Here is a 15,303-nt window from a genome sequence, read left to right as displayed (position 1 = left end):
CAAGAGCTCTATTAATAAGAACAGTACTGGTTTCAACTTTATGAGCTCATAGCAGCTTAAGATGAGAGACATGTTATCTGCAAACAAGTGCATCAGCTTACGTAACAATCAAAGCTGATTTTTCTGTAAGTAAATAATTCTCAAAGCTTTAGAGGCATACAGCTATAATGAGATCAATGAAGTATCTTTTTGTAAAGAGAAAGCAAATAGAAAACATTCCCGAGACACGAATGGCAGAAAATAACATTCCTTCATGAAGAAGTCTCATTTCCAGCCCTGGTAGCTTTCATGGTTTCCTATGTTGGCTCCAAGAAGTAGTTGGACATTCGGGCTCCACATCATCCTGCTCCCCAGCACTGAGTCCCTGGGCAAGGGCAAAGCCCAGAGTTAATTTCTTGCTGCTGGAAAACAAACAGAATTTCCAGGCAGTGTCACTTTCAGGGTTCACCTTCCTGCAAACACAACAGATGACTTCAAAATCTGATGTTAGAAAGGAAGATCAGACAAACATGACATTTTATTGCTCAGCCCAACAGTCCAAGTTTACCTTTTTTTTAAGAAAAATATATACATAGGCACATTCACAATATTTGACTCCTTTTTGCAGTAAGAATAATTCTTTAATTCTAACAAAAAGGAAACACTGCTGCTACTCAGTAGCTCATTAAATTTGTCACCATTCCATCTGCTTACAGATCTTATTTTGGGGAAAGAATGCTCTTTTCTAAACATCCATCTGTTAATACTCTAAAAAGTATCTGTTAATATTATCACAGTGTTCAAAAAACAAATTGTTGGGTTTTTTTTAAATGTGCATTGCACCTGTTGTACTATAAGGATAGCGTGGTATTTCTTTCTTCACCTTTTCCAATGCAACATTGCCCCAGGCTGCTGTTCTAAGCTGTAAATTACCAATGTAAGTGTGATGTATGTGGATTTGTTCTATGATCCATTGCTCCACTGCCCCCAGGAATGGGATATGCCATCCACAGAACACACACACAGCCTTTGCTGCAAACAGATGAGCAAATTTCAGATGTGGCTATACAGGCTATACATTGAGCTTGTACAGGTAAGGCAAAGGCTATGCTAAAACTGCCTTAAGGTAGAAGAGAAAAAAAAAAAAAAAAAAGCGAGACCAACACGATGTGCCTAAACCTACACCACGTTGCATTGCAGCGTGTGGTTTAGCACATGTTGGAAGCAGCCCCGCTCACAGACTGAGCCTCTGCCCGTCAGCCTAGAGCCAGGCAGGGACGGCTGCGCCTGCCTCAGGGTCACCTCCTTCACCCAGACCTGCGGTTTCCCAGCGGTGTGTTCACTGTGTCACAAGCAGCCTGGTACAAGGATGGCACGTTAACCAGTGGCATGCCACCAGCAGGCTCCTGTCCTCCTGCCACAGGCATTAGCCAAGGCGGAGCTCTGCTGGAGCTGGGCATCATGCTGTGCCACATCTGTCACAGCATCCACCAGCACATCTGTGCCAAATTGAGATGGCAACAAAGAGCTCACCATTCCCACAGCCTCTGTTTCGAGGCAGGGTCACGTCTCAGAGCAAAGGCCTGGCTGACTGACGGGGGGGGCACTAAAACACAGGCGAGAGGAGCGTGCAGAGGGAACAGGGAATATCCAGCTGCAGGACAGCAGGTGCTCAGGGTGCAGGCAGACGCACGCCCGTGGCACCATGCAGCCAAAGCAGCACGAGGTACCCGTGGGAAGAAATCTCACCTTTTGCTATGGGGTCACCAAGGAGCACCCGAACTTGTGTTCCTACAGGTAAACACATCCTGCACCAACGAACCCTGCTTATAAAATAGGTTTGATACAGCACTATACTAAACCGTCATGCAGTCACAGACAAAATACTTCATTTCTTGAAATAAGATCATTTCTGAGCTGTGATAAATCAGAGCAGACAAGCAGTTTAGGGGGTCAGTTACATGCACTGGATGTAGCGCAGTGGGTTTGCAGCCTGTCTTTGGAGAGACTGGCATACATTCGTATATGCATGTATGTATACATGTGCGTATAAATACACATATGTATGGGTGTGTTGTAATCTTAGTGTAAATTATGCTAGAATGTTAGACTTTTACTTCCTTAATATAGTTTTCCCATAATATTATTTTTGGCCTCTCTTCTTCAAGGAGACGTGAATCCGACTTTATACTTTGAAGCAGAAAATGCCTACTTGGCTAACAATACTTGAGGCTTTTATTTTTGTAGCATTTGGAAACAGCAGATTATACACGTTCTACATTAGGCCCACAGTTTTCCTAATGAATATGAAGTGTTCCCTCTTTCTTGCAAAGGGCAATACAGCAAGATTTATTTTTATCAGCATGGAGCAAACCTGAAACTTTCCACACTGCAGCTGGGGGGGGGTGGACAGAAGAAAAAAATTAATTTCTGGAAATGGAAACTAGTTTTTCATTTAGTGATTGAAGCGGTTTCCCATAAAACTGTCTTAACAACCATATAAAATATTTTAAAGTACTATATTTATGTATTATATAATTATGTATATATTATGTGGTATACAATTAGTTGCATAGATTGGAAGATTTTGGTTATTGCCTGTGCTTGTACTTTTTAATCTTTATTTTATCAGTGAGAGTTGTTTGTTTTACATTTCAAATCTAATCAGAGGGAAGCCACTTATAAATAACAGTGCAGGACATAACTCAGAATGGGATAATGAGAATGCTCAATATTTGTGCATCTTTTTTTCTATAAGGCTTCTTCAGCCCTTCTCAGAATAGAATAGAAATCCTTGGATTTAATACTTAACTTATATAATTAGCATATATTCTTTTTCTGTGCAGACTGTATGAGAAAACTAGAGGCCAACCTGACCCTGAAAACACAGAAATATGTCTGGTAAGCATGTCTTACAAAGTTACTTAAGCAAGAAAAGATTTTTCATTTTCTTTTACCTTTTAGCAGCTTTACTGTTAGTTCCAGCACATCAAAGACTTAAAAAACAATCAGCCAAACCAACAAACCCCACTTTCTAGCAAGACAACTTCTTCCATTCTCAGAAGAGACAGACAGAAAGAGAAGGAGAAAGTGCTGGAGCTTGAAATTTTAGGTCTTTCAGGAAATCTCATGAACACAACACGTGATACTGCATGTTCATCCCCTGAAGACTTGGTTTGGAGGAGCATTTTAACTGCTGAAACATCACAAGCCCATTGCACAACTATTAAAGGCACAAATGAGAAAATTACCACATGAGATAGTTTCAACTAAACTGCAGTTTGAGTTCAAAAGAGTTGGAACAGATATTTTAGAATGAGATAAGTAGATGTCATTTCTAGTATTATTTACAGCTGCTCTGAGGCACAAGGAGTAGAACAATCATCTCTCCAGATTTAACATAGATAACGTTCAGTTTTCTGGGACAGCAGGTACATAACTGAAAAGTCAATAATGCCTTTGTGCTTGCATGCATAAGCATCTGTGCTTTCTCTATGTTAATATTTTATTTTTAGAACTTTAAACCATTATTTTTAAGGTTGATTATTACCTGTGAATACTTTTTTGTCATTGTGTACTTTTTATTAATAATTGAAAAAAGGTCTGAACCAAGTGACCAAGAAAAAAATAAAGGAGAGATCAACAGTAACAATGCAAACTGGCATATGATTGCAAACAGCTTTTGTTCCTTAACATCCCGGTTCTCATAAATACCCAGTGATCTCGAGGCAGAAGATTTTCAAGAATACCTAAGTATCTAGAACTCATTTTTCCAAACCTAAGGTGCTTAGGGCTAAATCTTACAGAAAAAATAAAAGTACTACGGAAATTTCAGCTAAAGCAAGGTGCCAGTGTCTCATGCAATGAGAATCCAAGTGGGAAAACACCCAAATAAAACAAACCAATAAATAAAAACAAACCCACATAGAGAAGTTAAAAAGTGCCACTTAAACTGGCTTTCACTTACAACGTCAACATCTCCTGTTAGGACATACATAATTCACCGAAGCGGAGTAGCAGAGGGAAATGGAGATATACATCAAAAAACACTACAATTATCTATTTCTCTGCTTTACCTTCATGCACTGCATTGATACCCATGATCTTTAAGTGGACTTGAGGTGACACCTACAGTCACACTGGCATCAGATCCCAGGTAGCCTGGCTGAAATCGGCAGTTGGCAACCATGGAGAGCCAAGACCAAAAGATGAAGAAGCATGAACACCACTCCAAAAAGGTGCTCAGTTGTGGGTTTTTTTTAATGAAAAGCTCAAAAACATTTGTTGAGAATAGGCAAGTATATTTCTCTGCTGTTAGGAAAAAGAAAAGCCTGCTATACCATTAAAAATTTGCATAGATAAGAATCATTACATGTCAAAAGGCACCTCTTCAACTTCTACTAAAACCCAAAGGTAACTTCCCTTCAGTTGTTTCTTTCAGCCTTAGTTCTGGAAATATAATGTGCTTTTTGTATCTGAGACAAAAAACAGGGGATTAATTCACAGTTTAATTTTGTAAAAACCCAGGAAAACCTGATGGCACTGTAGTGGAGCAAACGTTACACAGCGATGCCTCTACTAGCATTCCCTCCCATTCACAGTGCACCACACTGGAAGCTGCCTTTAAAATAAGGCTCTTACACTATGCTGAGCATCTCAGGGTTTATTAACAAATGCTGGTAAACATTCATCACTTATGTATAGCAACAGTACAGCAAAGAGATTGCACACGCTTTCGTTGTTCAAGTATTTTTTGGTATTGTCTGCAACTGTAAGGAAATTGCATAATGCGAGTATCAGATTTTTTTATATTAACCAAATAACCAAGTATCAATTTACACTCCAAGTACCAGAATTCTACACATGCATTTATTCCATAAATCACAAAATTTGTCCGTCTGGATTATGGGACATGAATGATAACAAATTACTGGCTGCTAAAAGCAAGTACCCACTGCACACAAATTTATATTGAAAAATAAGTAATTTTAAAAGGAAAAAACATACAGTTGCATTTGTATTCTCACTTTTAATTCATTCATTTTGTTTATTCAAGAGAAGCTGCTATGAAACTTCTATCATTCCACAAAATCAAGAACCTTGCAGAGGAATTCAACCCGATTTCTTATGCAGCCCTTCAAAGCGCACGCTCATGGCTTCTCCAAAATCCTTAGCCCAGGACCACAAAGCTTGGCTGCCTCGGGCACATGCAGGCAGGCACTACGCACTGAAGAGTTTGCTCCTCATTTCTCCCCGTGCACCAACCCCAGCAGCCACAAGACCCAGTGGCAAACTGCGAAGACCATTTGATTTGAGTAATAAATCAGAAGAGGAATGCGGTCTGCCAGCCACCGTGCTGCCAGGAGGACTCCGAGCTCCTCCGGGTGCTGATACCCAACCCCGAATCCACAGAAAAATTGACCTTGTGCACACTTTGCAGCTAGCCGCGTCGCTCCCCGTCTTCTCTTTGCATGTGTAAAACTGCTAAGTATTTTTGTTTTAAATTGCAGACCACTATGAAAAAAAATTCCCATCGCTTTCCTAAACAGGTCTTGGGCAAAACATTAGAAGACAAATTATATATTACACAGTCAACAGCAATTTCAGCTGATACTATAGCTCACACCTGTACCTACCAGCATGGAGGAAATATTGTCAATAACACAGAGTCAAAGCTTTAGCACTACACAAGTTCTAAATATAAGATTGAACAGATGGTGGGTAATTCTCCCTCTTCTCTCAACACCACAAACCTGATCCTCCAGCACCTGCAGACCTACACAGGCAGGTTTTATCCCTCTGCAGTACAACTCCAGATCAGTAAAGCCTTTCAAGGAATGCAAAAGTTCACCTAAAGCTTTCTCAGGTACAGGACTCAGCTTCCCATTTTGAGAGCACCTAATGTGCACAAAGCTAAACCAACAGCAATAGACTTATCTATGGCAAAAAAAATAGATGCAAAACATCTGGAATTTAACAGCAGGCATTCAGAGCAACTAGAGTAGCACTCTTCTTTTCTCTGTACATTTACCCTCTGCCAGCCATACCAGCAACACAGAGCAGTACCATTCGGTTTTCCATTTCTCCCTTAAAACCAGCACACCATTGCTCTGCACCAAGGGGGCCTGGTTTGTTATGCTCCCAATAAGAAAGGCACTCAAACCCTCTGAAGGATCACTTAAAATATCATTTAGTGGAGCTAATACTATTAAAAAGCAGAGGATAGCACAGATGATTTTACATCTCTTCAGATGCTGAGTATCCTGAGCTGCACAGCATCAGATGGGTCGCCAACCAGTGTACAGCATGCTGCATGGATCCCAGCCCATTTTGGGCTTTCAAGATTTTATGGGATTTTCTTATTACAGTTCTACTCATTTCTACTGTCAAACAAAGAGAACATTCACAGGAGAACTTGTTGCCACATTTTCAGATAAAGGCAAGGGCACGTGGGTGGTGCGATCACTGGTACCAAATGGGAGCTGCCTCCAGGCTCCATCATTACACAAGCCTGAAAGCAAAGCTATAAACACAACATATAAGCTACTAAATAAGCTTCTCAGGTTAACTGTGACATGGCTCGTCAGCTCCTTGGTGGACAGCTGTCTCCTGGCTGGGATCACCAGAGCCACGGAGCATGCCTGCTAGCGTTGCTGATGCACGTGGCAATGTCCAGGCTGCAAATCCCTAAATCCTGTTTATTTTTCTGCTTTACTGAAGAATTCCTCATGACATTAAAAAAAGAACTCTCAAAGAAAATTTGTATCTATTATATGTATTTAAACTTATTGCACTGGGTGTAAAAATTAAATTGCTATACATGCTGATATGCATAGAAAACTAAAATATGTCCATAATACTCTTTGTGATTATATTAAATTACTTCCTAGCAGTTTAGAAAAGAAATTACATATTCTGAGGTAACTTTCAGGCCACAGGGTATCAAGAAAACAAACATGGACAGTAGGCAGCAGTATGAGTATTTGGAATTAAATTTACAATTAAACATAAAGCATTATAAAAGTTATGAACAAAGACGCAAAAGACACAAAACCCTATCCCTGCCTTTGGTTTGCTTGCTCACTATTTTTGATACTAAATACATGTACCTAGCTTGTAAAGAACTGAGACTTATTCCACCATACTACCTGTTCGTCCATCAGTTCTTTGACTAACAACTTCTGAACTTCAACAGCTTTAATTGTATCTGACAAGGCAGTGAGAGGTTTCAGAAAAAGCACTTGGCTATACCATGTGTGAGAAGTCGTGGGTGGGAGAGAACCGCTTGCACTGCTGTTCCCCAGGGAGCGGGCAGAGGAGACCTGAAGGTTGAGGTTTAAGGTCATTCTTGCGCCTCTTCTACCAGCTACAGCATCTTCTGCCTCTTGGGTTTAAAGCACCAGGAGAGCTTCTGCTGTTCAGTTCTGCCCAGGGGGTTATAACCTCAGGGCCAGGAAAGTAGCTGCCCACCCACACTGGAATCGCCTCTTCCAAAGCATGGATGCCAAATCCCAAAAGCTGGTGATGCTGAAATTTTTTTCAAATTATTATCACTGAATGATTACTAACAACAGACTGGTTAGGTACGTTTCCAAAGTTAAAATTGGAGATTATGAGGTTTACCTGATATTAGGTATCAAGAGGTAACCCTTGCTGTGATGGCTGCCTTCATAAAATAAACTAGGAGTGGGATATGGTCAGTCTTCTGTAACAAAAATCTTTCTTGTATTATAAAGTCAACAGTAAAACAACCCACATCCTGAATCCTACGTGGCCAGGAAAACATTTTGATTCTATATTATTCCAAACAATACTGGGCTATTTATACCCCAGGAAAGGGAAAAAAACCCAAACCCAGAAAACAACAACAACAAAACAAATTAAAAAGCAAACAAAAACCCACAGAGAAAGAGCATTACTTAAAATAAGAAGCAGCTTTCTCAGAGTTGCACGTGAAATTTTTATGATAGAGCCCAATTCAGATGAAGCCTGATTAAAAATGGTTCATTTGTAGGCAAGTTGGAATTGGCTGACTACTGCCTAATCATTAGGAATATTTATATGCATCTCAAACTATTTAAAAGAGAAACACTGGAAGAAAGAATTAAAAAAAAAAAAAAACAACACCAAAAAACAACACAACAACGCATTTCAGCCCAAAAAGCTTTCCTTTGCTTTCTATTTAGAGATTTGATGAATAACTCCAGCCATACAAGCAGCAAGACCGCACAGTTGGAGAACAAAAGAACCTGGACAAATACAAGAATTTAGTAAACATGTTTTGCAGTTAATAGTACGTTTTATCACAGCATCTCAACTTTTTTTCACAGGTGCTGAATTTTAGGCTGTTCAGCAGGAGCGGATTCTTGAAGCAGAAGCAATACACTCACAAAACTGATTTGTGATTTGATTCCTGCTGTTAAAATGGTAAAATAATTTAAATGGTCAGCTACTGGTTGGATACTATGTACAGACTTTGTCTCACTCAACTTACTCAACCCAATAATCATTTCAACAACACAGGCCTTGGACGGCTCATAGTCTTCAATGCAAAATAACTTGCTTATTGTATTGGGCTCAAATACATTCTGTGTAATATGACTGGCTATTTTTGTTAGTTCTAGGGTTCCCACAACAAATCATCTGACAAACCAGTGTTGAACACATTAAACCCCACAGCTTCCCACCGAGGAACTGCTGTTACATGGGCACAGGCAGAGATGGAGAGCCACACTCTCCGTGGTACTTAGGAACCAAGCAGCAAAGCCTTGCCAGATTTTGAGGTGAGAGTGAGCACGCAGACAGTCATCATCCACAAATGGCCACAACATCCCCGATTCAAACACACATCCACACCTGGACAGGTACCGAAGAGGTGAAACTGCGTGTCCCAGACCTGCAGAGAACCTCCTCAGCCCTGAACCTCAGGCACTGGAGCTTCTTGAAGTTGTTGCTTATGTTATCATCAATGCTTATTGGATACATGTTAGTACGTAGTACTGGCACGCAGGTCTCTTGCATAGCAAACAATTGCTTTTGCCACTAGAAACACCCTCTGCTTTCTGCAGGCTGCCTCCAGCTTCCAGAGAGGCTGGCAACAGAGGTGACAAACAAGCAGTGTGGGGTTAGGGAGGAAAAAAACCCAATCAAACCAAACCAAACAAACAAACAAAAAAACCCCAACAAACCCTACACCATTTCAGGGGCTCAACTTGCACTAAATTTCTCATTTCTAGGGCACCATCAGTATTCAGGCAGCGGCTGCGCTGTAATTACCCGGCACGACTGAAAAGAGCTTCAGCTGCGTAACTGCTGCTCTGGGTCCTGTGCACAAGAGGCTCAAAATAGCTGTGATGGCACAGGACCTTCAGCTCTGGTCCACAAGGTCTGGACACGTGTCCCAGGCACTTCGGTATCTCTCACATCCAGCCACAATCCCACTTTGATTCACATTTACCACTGTGTTTCCTGGTACAAAGCCCTCCTTGCCTTGTGGAGTTAGTGTGAGTATCCCAGCTTATTTCAGTTAAAGAAATGGAATATGCTATAACATCCTATGGCCTTCCTTGATATTTAAAAATACATATAAGTAGTACTATATAGCTCCTTTGAAAAGATTAAACTTTTGTACTCTTTGCCACATCTTTTACTCTTTCAATGAAAACATGTGCCTTTCCAGCCCACACTTTGCTTGGAGACTGTCCTGTATTTTTTCCTCCAAATGGTGGTTGGGACAAGATTTTCCTTCTTTTGAATGAATTTGAAGGTTGTGTACTTGTTACCAAAAACTGTAAACAAGAAAACTCAGTGATAGTTTAGAAATCTGACATTGGTTTATTGCAGAGCTGGGTGCACGGGGGATCTTGCCTTGAAGCTCAGCAAGACTAGAAATAAAGGCATGTTGACACGTTATCCCAATATTTACTTTAACAAAGCTTGGGAAAAAGAAACACATCAAAGTTATGGCTACCCTCCATGCTTTCAGCTCACAGCAAGGTAGGTTCAAATAATCAAGCACAAATGGTTCACTGTAACCTTATTTCTCACGGTCAAGAACCTGACAGAAGAGGAATGATTCTGTAGACATAACCACTTATATGAAAAACAAAATAAGTCTGTATTTTACCAGTGGCAATTGAGGTTCGGTTATTTTGGAGACAGCCCACCAGATAATTCTCCCACACTAGAAAAACACCCTGCAAGTCTTTATCAGCAAGAGGTAAACTATTCTTATCTTCTGTGCATTTAAAATTTCCTCTGTGACACATTCATCTCCATTGTCACAACCATGCAACGGTTTGCATTTCTGCTATTTGAGAGATGCAGAGGCTGAAAACACCAGCACTGAAGATCACCCTGATTTGTTTGGTAACTACATCACACCCCAGGCACCCACCTCAGCCACCAGGGAGCCCTCCAAGCCCAGCTCTCTTCTAGTTCTGGCACATCTCCCTCATCTACAACACACACACGCTCAAGGTCAGAGCAAGACTAGCTGCAGAACACACTTTTCTAGGGTTTGTTGGTTGGGTTTTTTTTGTTTCAAGATACTTATGCTGTGATAGGGTTGCTTACCTGAGCTAACACTTAAGATGCTTTAGAAATCAGTGTAAAAACAGCCAAACACAGGACACACACACCTGATGATGAAGCAGCTGGTTGCTGGAGGAATGAAAGCTAGGTAGACAGATCTGAAATTAATTATCTCAGAAAACTGCAACAATTAGGTATTTTTATCCCTCCTTTTTTCCTCTATTTCCCTCTTGGTCTTGAGCGAGCAGGTAGACTGGACATGCCCTGCCACTGCAGCCGAGCTGTCCCTCTCTGCCCATTTGACGTCTCCCACTGTTTCCACCTGGAGGTGCAGAGCCCTGGAGCTTATCAGGGTTGTAAGAAAGGATAAACCAGATTCATTCCACAAAGGAGACTAGCAAACAAGTGCAGCTGTACCACATAAAGTACTTCCAAGGTAAACATTGTCTGCACATGGTAGATTCTCATATTTTAGCCAGGTTTTATCACAATCACCTGAACTTGAAACCATACACTGGAGTGCAGGATTTTTTATCTTCCTTCCTTTCCTTCACTCTGACCAATAGAGATAAGAATCATATGCCATCATTCTATATATATATATAATTTTTTTTTTTTAGGGGGAGTGGTGTAAAATACAAAGCCAACCAACGTCCACCCATGTCCCATGACCACACATTGAGACGTGCTAAGAGATCCTTCCATGGAAACGTGCCTCCTCAATTTACAAACAGCAGGACGTGGTCACCTTCAGAGTTTACACTAACGAAGAGAAGTAACAATCACTGCCATATTTCTGAACTTTACACAGTGAAATTTTATGAAACAAGGAAGAAAATTCTGAGAACTTAAACTTTTAAGTAAAGAGCATCTCCCGAGGAGCCTCCCAGCGCCCTCTCCTGGCAGCCGGCACTAACTGCCAGCTCGTCTGAAACGCATCCCACACCCACCGCGGCGCTTACTCTCCGGTTAAACGAAAGTTCTTCTGACACACATTTTTTGTTATGAAATTGTTAGCTATAGAGCAAGGGTACGAAACCGTTGGTATACTTTTACAGAATCAGAAACATTGAAGCGATTAAAAACTATTTTCAAGCAAGTGTAATTAAACAGTTCACACTCACAGAATGATGGGTTTTTCCCCCAAAAAAGCACGTACTTGAGGTTTGTATTCATTTCATTGTATCACTAGTATCACATAGTATTCATTTGCAACAGTATTGATGCAAATCCTCACTGCATTATTTATTGTTTGTTATTATTGACATTCCTTTTAAGATTCATTTTAGGAAAAAAAATAAATTTTGTTTTAGTTAACCAAGCACAAAAAAATGCACTAGAAAAATAAACCTGAACCCTCTGTTTATTTCTGGGTTTGGTGTTGCAATCTAAAACACTCGTTCATTGTCCAGCCTTTCCTAAGTACTTTCATCAGTGTAAGAGTTGTAATATATTTCATTTTGTTTAATTGCATATTTTGTTTCTATAGCAACTAGAAGGCATCTAATCTGCTTCTGTTCCTTCCTAAGCCTTTACATAGCAATTTTCTTTCACGATACAGTAGCAAAAAGATAATCCTTCCTTAGAACTCCGGGTACTATCTGTTCTTTCCAAATATCCCTAATTAGTATGCATTAGGATTAAAACCGTTGTAGTACGGCTACAACTAAAAGAAACCGAGTAAAAAAAAAAAAAAAAAAAAACAAAAACAAAAAAAACCCAAACACCTAGCAGGATCCAGACAGAACATGCTAAAACTACCAGTAAGTATCTCCAGCATAAATTCACTGCCACCTGCAGGCTTGCAGCAACACGGGTCTCCAGAGCACAGGAGCCGGGGTACCCCCACCGCGCACCCCACATCCATGCAGCAAAGGCAGATTTAACATTCCTGCTCGTGCCAACTGATGCAGATTAATTTTGCTTCTAGGAAAAGGAGGATCCGCTATTGTTGCCCTGTTCAAAGAAATGACGCAGCTTATTTTCATTTGTGTTGCCCCATTCCAGCTTGCTTCTACTTGTAGAGACAGTGGTGGTGGCTGAAGATTTTCCTACCAAACTGACATGCTAAAAAAGAATACAGGTTCTACTGCTGCTAACTACTGCGCAAACACCGGGTGCTTTCTGTATTTTTCTACTGTTCAAAGAAATTACTATCTTCAAAAACATAAGCCAGGTCTTTAAAAAATCCTGCAAATCGGATCTTACCACAAAAATTGTGTCTGTATGTAACACATCTGAAAACACTGGTTTAGGAGAATATGGAGATTACTGCCTTACTAAACAGCCTGAATGCTATACATTTATATTCTTTCATACACACAAACCATACTGAAAGAGTAACGTTGACACTTTTAAAGCTCGGAAATGCCAAATACAAAGTTTACCTACAAAGACCTTTTTTTGAACCCATTGCCATATGAAACGATCCTTAGGTACAAAATCATACAGTATTTTTTCATATGAGAAATCACCTTGACAGTGCCCAGGGTAACTAGGGCTAAGTTACTCATCTTACCATTTTTTAAAAAATGCTGGTGTCTGACACGTGCTTCCTCATTTATTCAGTTTACCCCTCCAATCCTTATTCTGGAATAGGAATTTCTTCCTTTCAACACTGCATTCAGCACTGCACCTAACCTCAGGCTGCCTGCCTGCTAGCGAATCTCTCAGCTCAGTTTCGGTGTTCAAACTCTTTACACAAAGTCTGGGAAAGTCAAGATTTCTAGAAATGAGGGCTACAGGAGCCAGCGCACAGAAACAGGAGTCAGCTCAGCACATCGCTTCTCAGCTTTCCAGTCCAACAGTTCCAGAAAAAAACAGAAATGAGTCTTAAATGTCAGAAGTCACATCTGTTCCATCAAGACCAGATTTTCCATACAGAGAAATAAAAGCATACACAACGCCATGCAAGTACAGTCAAGCTGGCATTTCCAGGAAATATCAGGCTTAGCGAATACATGCTGTGCTTTTGATTAAATCACAGACTGCAAATCCCATGTTGATTTACTGCAGATGTTCCACGCAGCTGACCTACACATATGTTGCAGAAACACTAAAGCATTTCCAGGCACCGGACAGTTACTGACAGCACTACCTGGAAGCCCAGATCACCCTGACTGTCAGACCTCTGAGGTACCTGAGCTTCCAGAGGTAAAATATTGGCTACTTGGTCTCAATTCCAAGAGCAGCCTTATGAGGAACTTCTCAGGAACAACCAACCCCGTGCCCTCAGAACAGAGCTTACTTGGCCGCTTGGACAAGGCACAAGGGTGCTTGGACAGGGCTGCCGCACGCAGAAACAGAAGCAAGCATGGCCCATTCAGCTACCACGAGGAACAGCCAAAGGCTCCACCAAACCTGATATCCATACGAAGATTTTCACTATGTAAATGTGAGGTCTACTGAACATGTTTTCTCCCTACCTCTTCCCCATGTCCTCAAAAAAAAAAAAAAGGCAAAAAAAAAGCGGCTCTTCCCCCAGTAATAATTGAATAATATCTCCAGGAGACTGGGAGCAGCATTAGTACTTTTCTGCTAAAAGCCAAAATCTATTTTTTTCTTTTCAGTTCAAAGGAAAAAAACAAAACCAGAGAAAAAAAACACTCAGAACAAATTGAACCTGTTGGTGGAAGACAGTACAGCTTTTCAAAGAGTGAGAATTTCAGTTCTTAATCACCACTTGCCACTTGATGGGGGTGGTGAGCTAGTTATGCAGGCCTTGGCTTACAAATATAAAACAAGATGTTCCATGGGCTGTAAATAGTAGTATTTTTTTTTCAGATTTAAAACAAGCAGTGCGAAAAAGTGCCAAAATCCAGGAGTGTCTGGAAAGTTTAAGAGCTGCTTGTTATAAGACACCCAAGCTAAATTCCACATGATATTTACGCACTAAACATTGTTAGGTTCAATTGCGTTTCAACTAAATAAACCAGATGCTTCATTATGGGAAAGATGAACAGATCAGCTTGCTCTGTGTGACTGGCAAAAAACAAACCGCATCTCCTCTGAAACACAACTACTGATACAGAAGCCTTTCCTGTACATGTAGAGAAAGCTATTTTTGTCATTCAATGCCTGTTACTCTTCATTTACTTCCCTTTTCATATATTGTATCTCAAGGAATAGAAGATATGCCCAACGTCTTTCTCCTTTCAGCATTTTACAGATCTTAACCCTATTTGTTGGTTAAAACAATGCTACTGAGGCTTGAAAAGCTTTGCTGTAGCCGTGTAAAAGATAAAACAGATGGACAACAGGCTAATGGACTTCAAAGGACTAAAAAAATCTGTTGAAGATACCTTTTAGATTTTATGATGGAGTGCGCAAACCATTAACTGTTCAAATACTAAAAAGATATATAGCATGTATTAAATATGATTTGTCTAGGCATGAAACAATTAGCCAATGATAAAAAAAGACCAACCTCATACCTTTATAATTGTACACAGGGAAGTGATTACGTGTTAAAAGGAAAGCCATAGCTCGGTTTCTTAGACTTACAGCAACAGAACAGGTAGATCCCAGTTGTTTGATCACTAACCCATACTGCTGTGCTTATTAGGTGTCCTGTTGATACTCTGAATAAAGCAGCCATGCTCACCAAACGTCAGTCCGAACTGCAAGGCTACACAAAGCAAAGTTCTGCACCCAAAAGAGGTCAGATTAGAAACAGCTTTAGAAATAATCAATTGCATCTAGAGAGGTTCAAAATACAGAAGAGGAAAGAGGTGAACCACAGAAACAGTGTAGGGTGCCCAGCATGCCCTAAATACAGATCATTTCAAGCAC

This window comes from Falco cherrug, chromosome 7, assembly GCF_023634085.1.
Source record: "Falco cherrug isolate bFalChe1 chromosome 7, bFalChe1.pri, whole genome shotgun sequence".
Lineage (NCBI taxonomy): Eukaryota > Metazoa > Chordata > Aves > Falconiformes > Falconidae > Falco > Falco cherrug.
Note: the sequence above shows the minus strand (reverse complement) of the source record.